This window comes from Hypanus sabinus, chromosome 8 (genome assembly GCF_030144855.1).
Source record: "Hypanus sabinus isolate sHypSab1 chromosome 8, sHypSab1.hap1, whole genome shotgun sequence".
Taxonomy (NCBI): Eukaryota; Metazoa; Chordata; class Chondrichthyes; order Myliobatiformes; family Dasyatidae; genus Hypanus; species Hypanus sabinus.
In genome coordinates this window covers 27,919,756-27,938,170 of record NC_082713.1, presented here as the reverse complement: position 1 = coordinate 27,938,170, position 18,415 = coordinate 27,919,756, and the positions used below count along the sequence as shown (strand labels likewise).

Here is an 18,415-nt window from a genome sequence, read left to right as displayed (position 1 = left end):
TTTTCATCAATGGCATGCACACTGGTGCTCTTTTTCAAACTGCAACTTGACTTTTTATTTTTTCTGTTCTCTGTGCAATCCATTTACTGTTGTCTGTCTGACATGCTCTTTGTTTGTGACCTACTATGTCAGACTTTCTACACATTTTGCCTTTAAACCTACATTGGTCTGATATATGTGAACCGATGTCACAATTTGTTTGGCCAGGTTGACCAAGATGCTGCAATTTTGTTCATGCTCTTTCACTTCTGACTGCAACTCAATTACGTCTCTGTCTGTGTTTTCCATTGAAACAGCAATTTCAACTGCTCTTTTAATTGTGAGTTGTGCTTCAGTTAGGAGCTATTTTTGAATGCTTTCTTGTAAGATACCCCAAACAGTGCATCATTAAGCCTGTTACTGAACTGACAATGCTTAGACAGTTGCTTCATTTCAGCCACTGAAACAGACTCCCCTTCTTTTTGATTCAGCTTATGAAACCTAAAGTGTTCTGCGATCAACAACAGCTTTTGTTCTAAATGTTCCTGCAATACTTTGACAATATTAGCAACACTCATTTCTGCTGGTTTGGTTGGAGCAGTCAAAATTCGAAGCAAATTCTATGCCTTTAAACTTAATGCACTTAGCAAGATTGGTAACACACACTAAATGCTGGAGGAGCTCAGCAGGCCAGGCAGCATCTATGGAAAGGATAACAATCAATGTTTCAGGCTGAAATGGGTCAAGTGCTGGGAAATGACATTAGCTTGAATGTGCATCTTGGTTAGCATGGTCAAGTATGGGCTTGAGGGCCTTTTTCCATGCTATACTCCATGCGCCAAATGGTTGTTGTGACGCATCTCGTCTGGTGGTGTAGTGGGTAGTGCTTGTTGCTCTAGCAACACTGGCTAGCAGTCTTGCGAACAGGAGAGTTGAATGCATAAGTTTCTCCCTGCCAGTATATATCCTTTCCGACAGCAAGCCTCAAGTAATGCCTCTTTGCTAATGACACACAGGAGAGATGAAAGCTAAAGGAGTAAATCCAGTCAGAAAATCTGGAGAGGAACTCCTAAGGTGGCTGGACATCACTGAACATCCTTCTGGCAACTCCTGCAGCCAAGCTGGTGCCAATCGTATTGCACATAGCTTTCCTTTGGACCACACTGGTAAAGCCAAGAAGGCGATCTTGACAACTGCGCATTCCAGGATCTCCCCAACTTCCACCCAGGTTTGTGCCCTGGAGAGGTCACTCCAGTGCCACTACCCTTTGTCCTTCAAGGATGCCATCACCACATAACCCTAAGGCAGGGGTTCCCATGCATTTTTATGCCATGGAGTAAGGGGTCCTTCCTCTAAGGGGAGATATGTCATCTGTATTCTCTTATGTGAAAGAAAAGATATAACTTTATTTTTCCTGGCATCCCTCAACAGTTTCTAGCCAATGAGGTACTTCATGAATTACAGTCCCTTTGCAGTATAAGAAACTAATTAGTTCACAGCAAGGCTCTATAAATAACAATATGGCTATCACTAGATTACTTAGTAGAAATTCAACTGCATTGAGTTTTTTTTTAGTATTAAGAGACTTCATTTCTTTTTGTATAAAATGCAAGATATCCATTTCCAAGTTACGTCAGGAAATTTCTGGCACAAGGCTTGTATTGTAGAGGAATGGGGACCATAAACGTGCACTCCTGGGAAGTGAGACTGAAATATGTACCGCACAACTCTTGGGAATTCTGCAGTCATTAATCATTTGCAGCTTAGTCACCTAATCCACGCATAATTATTAACAAGCATTTTTAGATAAATTTATTTTAATTATTGCTATTTGTAATGATCAACAATTTAGTCCAAGCTTATTCAAAATGAGGAGAAAACCCTTGAGGAAAATGAATCTCAGGTTTGTATACAGTGACATATCCGTACTTTGATCATAACATTTACTTTGAACTATGTATCACTTCCTCGATTGTGGAGATATGAGACAAAAAAAGCTTTGTTTTCCTGTTTCTCTTTAGTTGAACGTTACAGGGTTAAAATGACATGCTTCACAGCAGCTCACAGTAATTTATAGTATTAGCATAGCCTTCACAGATTAACAAATGCTGTTATTATTTTGGATTCCTGCCGCATATCTCAGCTTAAGGTCAATGGCAAACTCGTAGTTGGAGGAAGGATAGAGCTGGTGGATGACCTTGTTGTATAAGGTACATTCTAGGAAAATTAATTAACACCAATCTTTTTCCCTATCTCATCCTAACATGAAGACAAATGCATTATTAAGACTGCAAGGTATAGATACTGAGTATCCCTTATCTGAAATTCCACAAATCTGAGAACCTCCGAAATCCAAAATTTTTTTGAGCGTCGACATATCATCACAAATTGCCCGAGTGTGGCCTCATTGTGGCAGTAGAGGGGACTGTAGACAATCATATTGGAATGAGAAGTCGAATTGAAATGGGCAGCCACTGAGCTATCCCGTCTTTTGTGGCGGACGGAGTGATGGGTTTTCCTTCCATTTTTGTTTCAGATTCTTAGCATTTGGAGTTGTGCTCCTTATTGCACTTTGCAATGTGTTGCATCTGGGTTGTTGATCTGCAGTCGTACAAAACAAAGGAGGACGTGTGCAGTTCTGTTTGCCACACAACAGACAGTATGCAGGAGAGTTTCACCAGGATGTTGCCTGGAATGGCGGGCCTCTACATACAACAAGAGACGGGATAGGTTAGGTTTTAATACTCACTGGAACGTAGGAGGCTGAGGGGTGATCTTATAGGGGTTTATAAAATTATAAATGGCATAAATAGGATCTTTTTTGTCAGGGGAGGGGTGTCTGGAACTAGAGGGCAACAGTTTTGAAGGTTTCAAAAGAATCATATACGTCAGTAGCTCTGGGCCTACAATTACCTTAATAGCCCATTACTTTAATTGGAAGCAATGCCATCGGGCACTCGGCATTCAAGTTCAGGCCCAACTTCTAAATTTCAGAGTTTTACCTGACACTACATCTCAATACCATTCGACTCATATGTCAGCCTGCTGTTCATCAAGTACAACTCAGTGTACAACACAATCATCCCATCCAAATTCATCAGCAAGCTTCAAAACCTGGGCCTCTGCACCTGGACGCTTGACTTCCTCCTCACAGACCTCAATCAGTGAGGATTTGGAACATTTCCTCCTTGCTAGTAATCGACACAGGTGTACCCTGGCCCCCATCTCTACCCTCTGTACGCACAGGGACTACGCGGCTCAGCACAGCTCCAGTGCCATCTTCAGTTCCACTGATGCCAGATTAATCACAGGCTGGCGCCGTGACCGCTTACCGAAGAGAAATAGTGCACTGGCTGAGCGGCGCCTCGAAAGCAACCTCTCGCTCAACGTCGGCTAAACTGAAGAGCTGATTATTGACTTCAGAAAGAGTGCCAGTCTTCAGTGGGGAATCAGTGGTGGAGAGAGCCAGCAGCATTAAATTCCTGGATATTGACATATCAAATGTCCTGTTCTGGCCCAACGCATAGATACAACTATAAGGAAAAGTGTGCCAATGTCTTTACTTATCTTAAGAGATTAAGGAGGTTTGGCTTGCCACCAAGCACTCCCACAAACTTCTATAAATGTACTGTTGGAAGTGTCCTCACTGTTGACAAGTTGTTTGTAACATACATAAATGATCTGGATGATGGGGTGGTAAATTGGATTAGTAAGTATGCCGATGATACTAAGGTAGGAGGTGTTGTGGATAATGAGGTGGGTTTTCAAAGCTTGCAGGGAGATTTATGCCGGTTAGAAGAATGGGCTGAACGTTGGCAGATGGAGTTTAATGCTGAGAAGTGTGAGGTTCTACACTTTGGCAGGAATAATCCAAATAGAACATACAGGGTAAATGGTAGAGCATTGAGGAATGCAGAGTGTTACGTATTCAGGCAACAATAAATATATGAGTTCGGCAAGGGTTTCTTATAACAAACAACACGTTTATTAAACACAGAAAACAAACCCCCCAAAAGTAAACAAACACTACCGTAACCGGAAACAGCTGCTGAGCGGCTGTTCAAACAGTTCGTAAAGTGATATTCCAAAACAGTTCTTTAAAGTGATATTCCAAAACAGTTCTTAAAGTGATATTGCCAAAAGTTCGATATGCTCACAGTCCACTTAAAAGGAGAGACTTTACAGGACGATTTAAGTTCTCTTTCACGTCGCTTGCTTCGATTCCCGACGTCGAAATTCCCACGAAGAATTTACGAAACAGAACGGCTTAAAGGCACTGACCTTTCCTTCCTCACTACCTTCAATCCTTTCTAGGTAAACCTAGGGATTAACACGAAGATAGTCAACGAAATCCTTCCAAATAAAGATCAAACAAAGGTCGCCCCCGTTTCACCGTAGAAAGCGATTCTCCTCGATCTTTAACTTCCAACCTTGAATCTTCACTCTCCTTTAATTCTCAAACTAACAGAATCATAAAGAACCTGTTGGCATTAACCTTTTAAACTTTAGGCATTAAATAAAAACTTCATCCTTCAACTAAACTGCGTCATCACTTCAAACACGCAGTAGCATGAACTCAACTTGGCAAATCCAGCCACGAACTGCCCCTCCTCACAGGGTGGGGTCTACCTTTTATAACCTGTAAAAAAACCCATCACATGATCTCTACTGGCGGGAAAATGACATCATTCCACCATCACAAGACCATCACCTCAAGTCCAGTACAGCTTCAACCCCAGTCACATGACAAGGGCACCACTGTCATGTGTCACGAGTATGTAACAAGAGGAACAGAGAGATCTAGGAATAACAGTGCATAGTTCCCTGAAAGTGGAGTCTCATGTAGATAGGGTGGTGAAGAAGGCTTTTGGAACGCTGGCCTTTATAAATCAAAGCATTGAGTACAGAAGTTGGGATGTAATGTTAAAATTGTACAAGGCATTGGTAAGGCCAAATTTGGAATATTGTGTGCAGTTCTGGTCACTGAATTATAGGAAAGATATCAATAAATTAGAGAGAGTGCAGAGACGATTTACTAGGATGTTACCTGGGTTTCAGCACTTAAGTTACAGAGAAAGGTTGAACAAGTTAGGTCTCTATTCATTGGAGCGTAGAAGGTTGAGGGGGGATTTGATCGAGGTATTTAAAATTTTGAGAGGGATAGATAGAGTTGACGTGAATAGGCTGTTTCCATTGAGAGTAGGGGAGATTCAAACAAGAGGACATGATTTGAGAGTTAGGGGGCAGAAGTTTAAGGGAAACACGAGGGGGTATTTCTTTACTCAGAGAGTGATAGGTGTGTGGAATGAGCTTCCTGTAGAAGTAGTAGAGGCCAGTTCAGTTGTGTCATTTAAGGTAAAATTGGATAGGTATATGGACAGGAAAGGAGTGGAGGGTTATGGGCTGAGTGCGGGTAGGTGGGACTAGGTGAGATTAAGAGTTCGGCACAGACTAGGAGGGCCGAGATGGCCTGTTTCCGTGCTGTGATTGTTATATGGTTGCATCATGTTCTGGCATGGCAATTTGATGCCAAGAGTAATGGACTCTGCCCAATAGCTCATGGGCACAACCCTCCCCACGATCAGTAGTATCTACAGGAGTGGAGAAATGTACCCATGAGTTATTACCTCAAGAAGGCAACGTCTGTTATCAAAGGTCCCCGCTGTCTGGGCCATGCCAGCTTTTGCAGTTACCATCAAGCGAGAAGTACAGAAACCTGAAGTCCTGCACCACCACATTCAAGATCAGCTACTTCCTTTCAACAATTTGCTTCTTAAACCAACTGGCAAAAACCTGATTGCAATTTTGATCACTTTGCACCGAAGCAGACTTTGTTTTGCTTTTGTTCTGTGTTCTTTCTCACAAATATTGTGAACAATGTTTTCGGTTTGTATTCTACTTGTGAAGGTGGCATTTCTGATGCTATATGCCCATGATACTGCTGCATCTAGATTTTTCATTGCATCTGTGCACATATGTATTTGTGCATGTGGCAATAAACTTAACTGATTTTGTAAGATACAGAATAGTTGACTAATAAAAAGCCTTTAAAATGACAGATGACGTAAGAAAGCAATTAGTTTCTATGTACCCAATTGCAGATAAGAAATTAGCTTTAGTCCTTTCAGCAATAAAATGTAATGGCATAGAGAGAGTTGACCAACCTATGTAAAATTAATGGATACATGTCCAATTACATTCGCGATCTTTGTTACTATCTCAGGGTTACGGAGGCATGCAGGTGAGCTCACGAAGTGCTTGAAAAACATTGAGAATTTTTTTAATAACTGTAGATGATCAATGCAGGTCAACAAACAAGTGACAACATGCATATGACATGTGCAAAGTCACAATGAACAGATGTTTGGGCGAGCCGAACATGGATGCAACGAGACCTGGGTGTCATTGTACAGATGCAACGAGACCTGGGTGTCATTGTACACCAGACATTGAAGGTGGGCATGCAAGTACAGCAGGCGGTGAAAAAGGCAAATGGTATGTTGGCATTCATAGCAAAAGGATTTAAGTACAGGAGCAGGGAGGTTCTACTGCAGTTGTGCAAGGCCTTGGTGAGACCGCACCTAGAATATTGTGTGCAGCTTTGGACCCCAAATCTGAGGAAAGATATTCTTGCCATAGAGGGAGTACAGAGGAGGTTCACCAGATTGATTCCTGGGATGGCAGGACTTTCATATGAAGACTGGATCGACTAGGCTTATACTCACTGGAATTTAGAAGATTGAGGGGGGGGGGATCTTATTGAAACGTATAAAATTCTGAAGGGACTGAACAGGCTAGATGCAGGAAGATTGTTTCCGATGTTGGGGAAGTCCAGAACGAGGGGTCACAGTTCAAGGATAATGGGGAAGCCTTTTAGGACCGAGATGAGGAAAAACTTCTTCACACAGAGAGTGGTGAATCTGTGGAATTCTCTGCCACAGGAAACAGTTGAGGCCGGTTCACTGGCTATACTTAAGAGGAAGTTAGGTTTGGCCCTTGTGGCTAAAGGGATCAGGGGGTATGGAGAGAAAGCAGGTACAGGGTTCTGAGTTGGATGATCAGCCATGATCATACTGAATGGCGGTGCAGGCTCAAAGGGCCGAATAGCCTACTCCTGCACCTATTTTCTATGTTTCTATTATGGAGAGTGACAGATGGGACATGGAGAGGTGAGCATTGTAACCGTTTGCCAGGATCTAAGATGGCGCGGATGGAAGTTTCCGCTGCTAAAAGCTGAGGCAGATTTTGAAGTGGCCAATGTTACGAACGTGGACGTCGGCATTTTGATTTTTAAGGCGCAGCAAGCTCATCTCGGAACAGCCCCTTTCTGTCGTTTAACCTCAGACAGTTGGGAGGAAGTCAGTAGCTGTTGAACCGGGTGTATTGTCCTCTCGAACACCTTCCCAAAGCTGAATGTGCAAATCAAGGACTACGGCTATGGAAATATTTGACTAGCTCTAAATTGAGAGACGCAACGAATAGAAATAGCAGGTGTTTGAAATGTAGGAAGCAGACGACTGGAATTGGTGATGTCAAATCACAAAACCCATTGCAATACACTTAACTCGGAAGGACGGTCATGCAAGCCACTTCTGCAAAAATGAGCGTGCGTGAGTGAGTGAGTGAGTGGGGTATCGCACACGCAATCTGCACTGCTGACAGAAGCCGGGACTGCGGTTCCGGAGAGGGACAGGCCGCGGGGGGGAAGGAGTGGGCGGGGTTAAATGCCCCGGCTCTCCTATTGGCCGCCGAGGATCGAATCAGATGACGTGGCCCCGTGTTTCCGGGCTTCCCCCCCCCCTTTAGGGGCTGGGGTTACTAGCGGGCATTGACACCTTGCGGCTGGTCGCTTCATTGTCGGAGCGGAGAGCGGAGCGTCAAGGTAAGGGGGGCAGCGGCACGCCGGTTTAATGGGGCCGGGAGGGTAGTCTGCTTATTAATACTCATCTGAATAGATGAGAGGTGAAAGCTGTTTCTGTGCGCTTAGAGCGCCCCATGTGAGATGTCTGTTGCCGCTGACAATGATAGAAAGCCGGTCAAGTTTAAGAAGACATCTGATACACATAAGTGGACGTCATCCCCATGGCAAATCTGCTTTATTTATTTAAGCTTGATCTGGGTGGACTTATTCACTCCGGCTCTGAAAGCCGCTTTCACTAATCTTGTGGTTAAACGGCCGCGGATACTCCCATCGTGACCGGCGGTGGAGTGAACTAATCCGAGCCACGTTCTAAAGCGGAACACTGTTAACATTGCAAGTAACACGATGTCCTAAAGTGGAAGAGCCAGTCACCGGCTCCCGTACTGTACAAGAGGTGGCTAGAAGTAAGCAATGCAACCCTTTCTCTCCCCCTCCCCTTGAGAACAGGTAGTTAAAACTTTAAATCTAGCTCTTAAAAAGTCTATCTTTAGCCATCTTTCCACTGCTCAAGACGCTGCTTTGCCACTGAGTCAGGGGCTGGTGAGCTCATTTGATATTTTGAGAACAGGTCATCGTTTCCCGTGTCTTGCAGATTTCCCGGTTGAAGGCTTTAAAAAGTAACTTTTGAATCAAAAATGCTTAGTGATTGTGGCTTTTCTCAGTCAATCTGTCAAAATACGCTTAAGATTTCCCTTACAACGTTTTTGTTGGGATTATGATCTGTGAATGATTGTTGTTTCTAATTGTGTATAAAGCTGTTTTAAAAGGCAAGTTCTCCTTTTCACTTAGTAACAGTGATGACTGTGTCAAAATTTAACAAAATTAACTTTATCCGTTAGAATCAGAGGATCTAGTAGCAGAGGAGACCATTCTGCTTTGTAACCCATTGTAGGGATGGTATCTTTCCAGAATAATTGCCCCAGGTTAATCCTGCCTAGATCTTTGCTGCCAAAGTTTGCAAATTAGAACCTAGAAGATGACAGGATGATCGGGGAGTACGTTTATGTAGGCCACACTATGATGTCGTGCTGACCTATATAAAACTACACCGTCAATCTAACTCTTTCCTCCCAAATAGCCCACTACCCTCCGTTCTTTTCTTGCATCCTCTTAAATACCCTTGTGATATCAGCCTTTACCCCTATCCCCAGGAATGCAGTCCAGGCACTGACTACACATTGCTTTTTTTTAAAAAGCATGTCTACCTCTGGACATCTCCCCTAAACTTTACTCCGCTTGCCTTTAATAGATGACCTCTGGTTTTGGCCAGTGCTGCCCAGTGAAATGGATACTAGCTGCCTACTCTTTACATTTTGCAATTTGCATGGTCTTTTTGAGGGATCCATGGAGATGGACCCCAAGATCTCACCGTTCCATCACCCTGCTATTTAACCTTGTATACCGACATTCAAATGTGATCTTCCAAAGTGTGTTGCTTTGTTATCCAAATTAGCTCACAATCCAAATTACTAATTGGACTGAATGATGATATTCAAACAAGGACCTGTACTTTTCATTTTACTCTGTGGTTTGGTATAGATTTTTGACAAATATTGGTAATGAAATACGTATCATTTGCCTTCTGACATGCAGTCAAGCAAGAAGTGTTAGGATTAAGATATTTGGCCCTTTTGAACTGCTGTGCCATTCATGAAATTTGTAGCTGATGTTCAACCTCAATGCTATTTTCCTGCTCTAGCCATGTGTCTCTTGATTCCCTGAATCTCCAAAATGCTCAGTTTGTTTTTACATCAACCCCGTGACTGCATCCTTCTGAAGTACAGAATTCCAAAGAACTGCCGTTCTCCATGTGGTAAAATTTCTCCTCCCCGCAGTCCTAAATTTCCCATGCCTTAATCTCAGAATGAGAATCTGAATAACACACACGAAATGCTGGAGGAACTGAGCAGGCCAGGCAGCATCTATGGAAAAGGGTACAATTGATGTTTTGGGCCGAGCCACTTCATTAGGATTTCTAGTAACTGCAGATATTCCTTTGTTCATGAGAATCAAAATCACTTTATTGCCAGAATTGATTGTGGTTCAGTGCCAGCATACCATAATAGACAACGCAACAAGCAACCATCCATTTACAAGGCAGTAATGCAGACAGCCATGAGCAATCAACAATTAGCAGAAATTCACAAATGTCAATTATCAAACTTAAAATAAAGGTGAACATTTGAAGAGACTAAATAACTTAACAACAGAACAAGAAGAGGAGGAATGGCCACTTATTGGATGTTGTGCAGGGACATTTAGGGTGTTGAGTGTATTTTGTTGAGAAGTTGGATAGCTACAAGAAAGAATCTTCAGAGATGATGTATAGTTCTGGTGGTGATGGACTTGTAGAGCCTTCCTGCTGGCAGTTTGGTGAATAGGTGACTGCTCGGGTGGATGGAGTCAGCAGTAATCTCTTAGGCTCTACATTCTGGGGATGAACAGGTTTTTTTAATGTCAATAACTGGCAGCCAATAATGTTTGCCAAGTGGACCGTTTGCTGCAGCGTAGGCTTGGAGAGGGGAGAATTGGTGGGAAACCAAACGGTGATAAAGGAGGTCACAACATTTTCACAATAACGGCTGAGTAAAAATGCACCAGGACACACCTTGAGATATTAAGTTTCTTAAGCTGGTGTAGGAAAAACAACTTCTGCTGGGCTTTCCTAGTGATGAGCATAACATGCTTGTCCCACTCCAATATATAGGTAATGGTAGTCACTAAGAATTTGAGACTTTTCAGAGTTTAACTTGTTGCCTACTATGTAGTAAATGTTGGAAACTTATGAAATAAAAGCAGTATGGAAAATTCTGAATGCTCTGATATGAGTTGTTAGCTTGGTTCCAGAAATGGTGGGGTGGGTAAAACATGGGGCTACAGATGAAAGATTAAATGTAAGCTTTAGCACAGAAGGCAATAGACTCCTCATTGCCTAGATTTTTCGCAGTTCAAATTAAGTTTATTATCAAAGTACGTATATGTCACCATATGCTACCTTGAGATTCATCTTGTTGCTGGCATTCACAGTAGAACAAAGAAATAAAATAGAATCAATGAAAAATTAAACACCACAGACTAACAAGCAGCTAATGTGCAAAAGGAAAACAATCTGTGCAAACGTAGTAATAATAATAAGTAAATAAGACTGAGAACATAAGCTGCAGAGACCTTGAAAGTGAGTCCATAGATTGTGAGATCAGTTCAGTGTTGAGTGAAATTATCCACGCCAGTTCAGGAGCCTGATGGTTGAAGTGTAGCAACTGTTTCTGAACCTGGTGGTGTGGGACCAAAGACTGCGATACCTCATTGCCTGTGGCAGCAGTGAGATGAGGTCATGACCTGGATGGTGGCATCCTTGATGATGGATGCTGCTTTCTTGTTACAGTGCTCCTTGTAGATTTGCTCAGTGATGGTGAGGGCTTTTCCTGTGATGGACTGGGCCATATCTACTACTTTTTGTAGGCTTTTCCATTCTTGGATCTTGTTTCCAGTTTGGGTACTCTTCAGTGTATCTATAGAGGTTTGCCAAATTTGCAGAGAAAGTCGAGGCATGGTGGCATTTATGTGTTGGCACATGGCCAAGCGGTTAAGGCATTGGTCTAGTGATCTGAAAGGTTGCTAGTTCGAGACTCAGCTAAGGTGGTGTGTTGTGTCCTTGAGCAAGGCACTTAACCACACATGCCAAGGCCTTTGCCCTTCCCTTGGACAACATCGGTGGCATGGAGCGGGGAGTCTTGCAGCATGGGCAATTGCCAGTCTCCCATACAACCCTGCCCAGGCCTGTGCCCTGGAAACTTTCCAAGGTGCAAATTCATGGTGTCTCGAGACTAACGGATACCTATATTATGTGTTTGTCCTAGGACTCACTTCAGGTTCCCTGGTTAAGATGTAAGCTGCCAACATTCTTGATTAGGGACTAAAGAATAAAAGAATGGAGAAAGACAGCTGATTCTCTTCACCGTTGATGAGTTAGAAAGATTCTAAAGAATATTTAATAAAACTTTTCTAAATAAAACTTTACACGTCGTGGAATTTTGTCAGTGCCCAATTCAATTGCTTCATATTGCCAGTAATTCCTATGCCATCTTTGGGTTTTCTGCAATATATTCTTGTAGCTCAAATTATTTTAAAGTAACATTTATAGTAAAAGGTGTGGTTGTAATTGCAATTCATTGGCAATTGTAATTACCGCAACAGCCAATATACAGGCAGTCCGCGGGTTACGAACAAAATCTGTTCTGAAGTCTGATTTGTACATAAGTCGAACAGGTACATCTGGTCTTGTTTAGCTTCAGTTAGTCAAACATTTGTCGTAGTATACAGGTAGTCCCCGAGTTATGAACGTCTGACTTGGGGACAGCTTGTACTTACAAACTGAGGAAGGAGAACGCCGTATGCCATTTTAAGTCAGATCGCGACACTGTCTGCCATTGACACTGTGTTGAGAGTTTAACTTTGTATTTGGCTTAAATTTTTCTTAGTAAGATTCACCCTGACCTCCCCCCCCCACCCCCCCCCCCCCCCCCGCCCCGGTCCAGTCAGCTGGTGGCGCAGTGAGATCAGCGCCGGGCTGGAGACCGGAGGTTTGATCCAGTGACAGTCCACTCCTGTGCCGGGTTGATGTCGATCTAGTGACTCCCGTACCATACGTGCCGGGTTGATGTTGAGCTCGCAATTTGACCTCGTAAAAAAAAAAACACTGCCACCTCCAGTTTAAATACCCACGCGGAATATTGTGGAGGATCAAATACCCAAACTCAGTACAGCCCCCATTTATCCCATTTAGCCTGTCTCAGTGCGGTGGTCCTTAGGACCCAGCGGACCTCGGGAGCCGGCACAGCTCGGGACCCGCCACCCGTAGTGTTTCATTTCATTGACAGGAAGTGATCATGATTGAAAATAAAGTGGAAATAATAGAGCATTTGGAAAGAGGTGAAACACCATCGGTCATTGGAAAAGCGTTAGGCTACAGTCAGTCAACGATCGGAACAATTTTAAAGGGTAACGGATAAAGTGAGAATAATGGAGCATGTGAAATGCCCTGCCCCGATAAAAGCTACAATTATTACTACGCAATGCAGTGTTTTAATTATTGGAATACATACGTTTCTTAAGTGTTGTATATGCATAGAAAGGTAAAATATATACTATATACTAAGACAAACGTTTGACAAACTGACACTAAATAATACTGGATGTACTTGTTCCGACTTGCGTACAAATCTGACTTAAAGACTGACTAAGGAACGGAACTCGTACGTGACCCGGGGACTGCCTGTATAGTATATATTTTACATTTCTATGCAATTACAACACTTAAGAAACACTTCCAAATACACTAAAACATCTTAAACATAATATAGTAATAATAAATGTAAATACATATGGTTGCATCGATGCCTTGCCTACTGGAAGGGGCATTCGCGAGGTAACATTATGATGGACCTGATGCTGGAGAGTCAGGGTTTGATTATGCTGCTGGAGGGGGGGGGGGGGGCATGGGTTTACTACTGGAGTCAATTTCTTGAAGTAGTTATCAATGGAGGCTTGTACAGAGCTTTTTTTTGTCATAAATGGCCTTGCAGCAGCTGAGGTGCTTGGTAACTGCACGGTAAACTTTGGTGAACCTCTCTGTATTAGGATCTTGCTCCTCGGACTTTGCCATCTCTGCTTTAATATTATTTAAATTTGCCCTCACTTTGAAACGATTGAACCAACCCCTACTCGCAACAAATTGTTCATCACAATCACCTTCACTAGCTGTACGTGCAGCTTTTAAATCATGGAAAAGGCTTCGAGCCTTTTCTTGCAGTAAAGTAAGGCTAATAGGAATATTACGCAGATTTTGATTAACCAAATTATCAATAGCCTTTCCATTTAAATAATTAAACCACTGCGTTGCTTAGAAATAATTGTAGCTTTCATCGGGCCAGGGCCTTTCACATGCTCCATTATTCTTACTTTATCTTTTAAAATTGTTCGTTCATTGACCGACTGTAGCCTAACGCTTTTCCAATCACCGATGGCGTTTCACATCTTTCCAAACGCTTTATTACTTCCACTTTATTTTCAATCTTGATCGTTTTCCTTTTCTTTGATCCATCACCAGCATTTGCATCGGATTTACACTTGGGAGGCATGGTTACAAAGGTAAATAAGAGAAAAATTTAAGCCAAAGTTACACACTCAACACAGTGTTAACAGCAAAGTGATTCGACTTAAAATGGTGGATGGCGTTCTCCTTTCTCGAGCTGACAAATCGCTGAAGCCACGCAATGTTTTCATGAGCGTCACAACATAGTGCGTGCGTTCGTTATTACGAACCATTGTATTTAACTCAAATTTTCAATATAATAGGCTTTATAGCAGTCCACTTGTAAGTATGAGTTGTCTGTAACCCGTGGACTGCCTGTAATTAAAATTGCATGACTCACAGAACTTGAGGAAATTTTGATAGTCTTGACTTCAGATTCAACGATTGCTCACTGATTGGAATAATCTGTTTCTAAGCATCTAATACCCTTGAGTCATATAGTATGATAGAAAATGCATCTTCTAGCACTTGCCTTTTGGCCATTTTAGTCACTTTTCTGTGGAAATCTTTTTTGTTTCTCTGACCATTTTGATATACCTGAGAAAGGCTTTTGTCTTGCTTTTCTAGCCTAACTCACTTCTTTTTGAACAGCTTGAACTTTGTCTCAGTTGGCAAAGACACCAGTATTTTCATAGAGATCCAGTTCAACGATCTGACTTGATGTGATTCATGTTCGATGACTGATGATTGGGCAAGTGCATGAAAGATAATGCCTTTTGGATTTAATGAGACTGACGTATTGACTTTGTAAACAACTTGTGTACTTTGATATTGTGAATCTTCATGAGGTGCAGCACATATTTGTTTATGTATGATTCAAGTGTTGGCTTGTCAAAATTTTCTTCTTCCCTTGTATGCCATCCAGCCATTTATACTACTACTAGGTGACTTGCTCTGTTACTCTTGGCAACTTTTTCCTGAAAGGAACTTGTACTTTCTTGCTCTCTTCTCCTTATTCCTCCTTCTGACTTGCATAGTTGTGACTTCTTAAGCAGGACTTGGCTTACAGATGTGCCGTCTTTAAGGAAGGTTTTTGTTTGTTACTAGCACTTGACAATTCTAGCAAAGTGAGCAGAGGTCGGAGCTCATGAAATTACCATTCATCGTTACCTGGTTTCATGTCCTCACAAGCATGCCAGACCAGTGCATGATGGTGTAACAGTTGGTTCAATGGCTTTATGGTGCCAGCAATCACTGATCTGGGTTCGATTCCCACTGCTGTCTGTAAGGAGTTTGTAATTTCTCCTTCTGGTCTGATTTCCTTCCACATTCCAAAGAATGTAGTGAGTTGTGGGCATCCTATGTTGGCGCTGGAAGCCAACTTGTAGGCTGCCTCCCAGCTCACTCCTCAGACTGTGTTGGTTATTGCCACAAGAAAAGATGCGTTCTACTATAGGCTTCCATGTGCATGTGACAAATAAAGCTAATCAATATAATCTAGGTTGAGGGGGGCTCTGTAGCAACCTGCGTTATGAGAACAGCTCTTAAATTTAAATGTTAAAGTAAAATTTTGGCATTCACAATATAATCCAAATGTAAACCAGTAGATATACTACGTGACATGTTTCTGAGTTGTTGCTTGCTAAAGTTATAGTACCAAGGACAGCTGATCCTGAATCTTGAGTTAGGCTGTTCAAGGCTGGTAGAAGCTGGTTGGTTGATCTCTCACTGCGGATGAAAGGTTTTCCATTCAAGCCAAAATTTACCTTTTAAATGTATGCCTCAACTACAGAGTTTAAGGTATAGGTACTGCAATGGTCTGAGTTAAATAGATTCCTCTGTATGTCTGCTTTTGGAGCTGTATAAGAAATTTATTGGGTTATATCTGGTGAAAATGTAGGTGTGGCAATCACTTGCATGTTTTTGCCAAAGTCAAGTTTATTGTTGTATTCACAAGTAAATGTATGCACAGGTGCAATGAAAAGCTAACTTACCGCAGCATTTCTGTGCTCAGGTGAGCTCAGTACAGTTTCAGAGCCAGGAAAAGATAAAGGGCCTCAAAGCAGAGACCAACTAAAAGCAGAACACCTCTATAAAAAGAAACGAAGATGAGGATCTGGGAGCCAGAACTCCATTAGTTCCTTGGCACAGCAGGACTTTGGAGCAGATTGGTTGCAACACTTCTTCTGGAACATATTTAAAAAAAAAATTGGCTGGAGGTACCCTGAAAATATTGAGTTAGTTTTAGCATAAACTACTTTAATCCATTTTTAAATTGTAGCATAATTGGCTATGTCCATGTGCCACATTGCTGATTGTGGCATTTATTGTGAATCCAGTAAACCAAAATATCATTGTTTCAGATCTTTCCTAATATCCAAGTCTTTTTTAAATAGATAAATTCCACTTCTGAGAAATGGTGATTGTCCATATCTAGTAGTTATCTTGATACATTAAGTTGTAAATGACAAAATGATAGTTCCAACAATAGGGTTCATTTAAGGTTTGTAGATGAAATGGTCCTATTGTTCATGAAAGGTTGAATCTGGGGAGAATTTGAAGTGATTTCCTTGCGGTAACCTAGTAAGTTGTCTGTCTCTCAAGATTTCCCACCGTAGAAAATCTTCAAAAGGTGTTTCCTCAAGGAGGTGACATCTATCATTAAAGGCCCTCGCCATCTGGGACATGCCCTCTTTGCGTTACTGCCATCAGGAAGGAGGTACAGGAACCTGAAGACCCACACTGAATATTTTGGGAACAGCTCCTTTCCCTCTGCCATCTAAACAGTTCATGAAGCTACTTTTCATGAATTAATCTTCTTGTGTTATTTATTTTTGTAACTTTGCGCAGTCATGCTGCTACAAAATGACACATTTCGCAATGTTTGTTAGTATTCTGGTATTGACCAAACCTGCCATTTTGTAAAAACATGGCTAATCTTACATCTTCTCTAGTCTTCCATTGTATTCTTTGATTTCATTGGGTATCCAAAAATCAAACAATCTGGGCATTGAATATAGTAATAACTAGGCATCTTCAGCTTACTTGAAGTTAATAATTCAAAATTCACTGAATAAAGAAATGTCTATATCACAATCACCACATTTTAATTTCAGTATTTATTTCTCACATTTCTTTATAGTATGAAAGGAAACCTTTCAGCCCATTGAATCTGTGCTGGCTTGAGAGAAGGAGTTCCTAACCTTTTCATACCACACAGAGCACCAGAGGATGGAATTGAACTTGGGTTACTGGGACTGAGATGGGAGCATTGCCTCCGCTGCTGCTAAATCAATGGCACACACTACAAATCCAAATTCTGGAACCTCTAGGTAGTAGGGGAAAACTCCACTGAGCATTTAAAAGTTACTCGTTCGACGGGTCAGGCAGCATCTGTGATAAGTATTTGTGCTGAATTTTATAATGCATTGCTCAGACCACATTTGGAGTATTGTGTGCAGTTTGGGTCCTATACCTAAGAAAGGATGTGCTGGCATTGAAGAGGGTCCAGAGGAATTTTTAGAAAGATTATCCTGGAAATGAAAGTGGCAACATGTGAAAAGCATTTGAAGGCTCTGGGCCTGTACTCACTGGAGTATAGAAGAATGGGGGGGGGGGGGTAAGATCTCATTTTAAAGCCTACGAAACATTGAGAGGCCTAGATAGAGTGGATGTGGACAGGATGTTTCCCATAGTGGGACATTCTAGACCGAGAGGGCACAAACTCGGAACAGAAGTGCACCCCTTTAGAACAGAGAAGAGGATGATGTTTTTTACCCAGAGTGTGGGGAATCTGTGGAATCTATTGCAACAGATGCCTGGTGAGGCCAAGCCATTGGGAATATTTAAAGCAGAGTTTAATAGGTACTTGATGGTCGAATGTTAAGGAGAGAAGGCAGGAGAGTGGGATTAAGACTCAGTGGCTGAATGGACTAATTCTGCTCCCATGCCTTGTGGCCTTAAGTGGAGTTAATGTGTCCAGGTGATGACCTAGTACCAGAACTGATTTATCAATCCTGTTTCTTTCTTCATAAATATTTTCTCACTGGGTGATTAGTTGCAGCCTTTACTATATGTCAGGATTGATGGACTTGTTTTTACATACTGTTTCCATGGCTGTTTCCATCTGCTCCATCAGCAAACAGGAATTCAGGTGTGTGGCCCTACCAGACCTTGAGGGATTTTGCTGTTACTTCTGGGCAGCTTTCTTTCCACAGACATCTTGTGTCTGCTCACTGGAAGAGCAGTCCGAGCATCGTATTGCAGCCACTTGAGACCGCGTGTTTCTAAGTGTGGTAGATGGCATTCAGCCATTTTGAGTTGAACAGTCACATTTTGAGACAAATCCTGTGGATCGTGAGTACAGCATTAATTGCTTGATGGGACCGCAGAGATTTTTTTTTTGACCAGTCTTCTACCTGTCTGCTGTCAGCATTTTGCCAGCTCATTGTTGGTGACTCCTACTTACTCTGAGATATCAA

The 18,415-nt window shown here is 42.1% G+C and overlaps 1 protein-coding gene across 7 annotated transcripts in view; it reads left to right on the top strand.

Annotated features, from left to right (window-relative positions):
• Window positions 1-7,770: 7,770 nt before the first annotated feature.
• Window positions 7,771-18,415, top strand: part of acsl4a (acyl-CoA synthetase long chain family member 4a) — a 78,726-nt gene continuing 68,081 nt past the window's right edge. For 2 of the 7 annotated variants that reach the window (XM_059976867.1, XM_059976866.1), the window contains exon 1: window positions 8,085-8,304. The gene's annotated coding sequence lies outside the window, so the exon portion shown is untranslated. Of the gene's footprint in view, window positions 7,862-8,084; window positions 8,305-18,415 lie in introns of those variants that run through there. The other 5 variants (XM_059976868.1, XM_059976864.1, XM_059976865.1 and 2 more) reach the window with 5 other exon arrangements.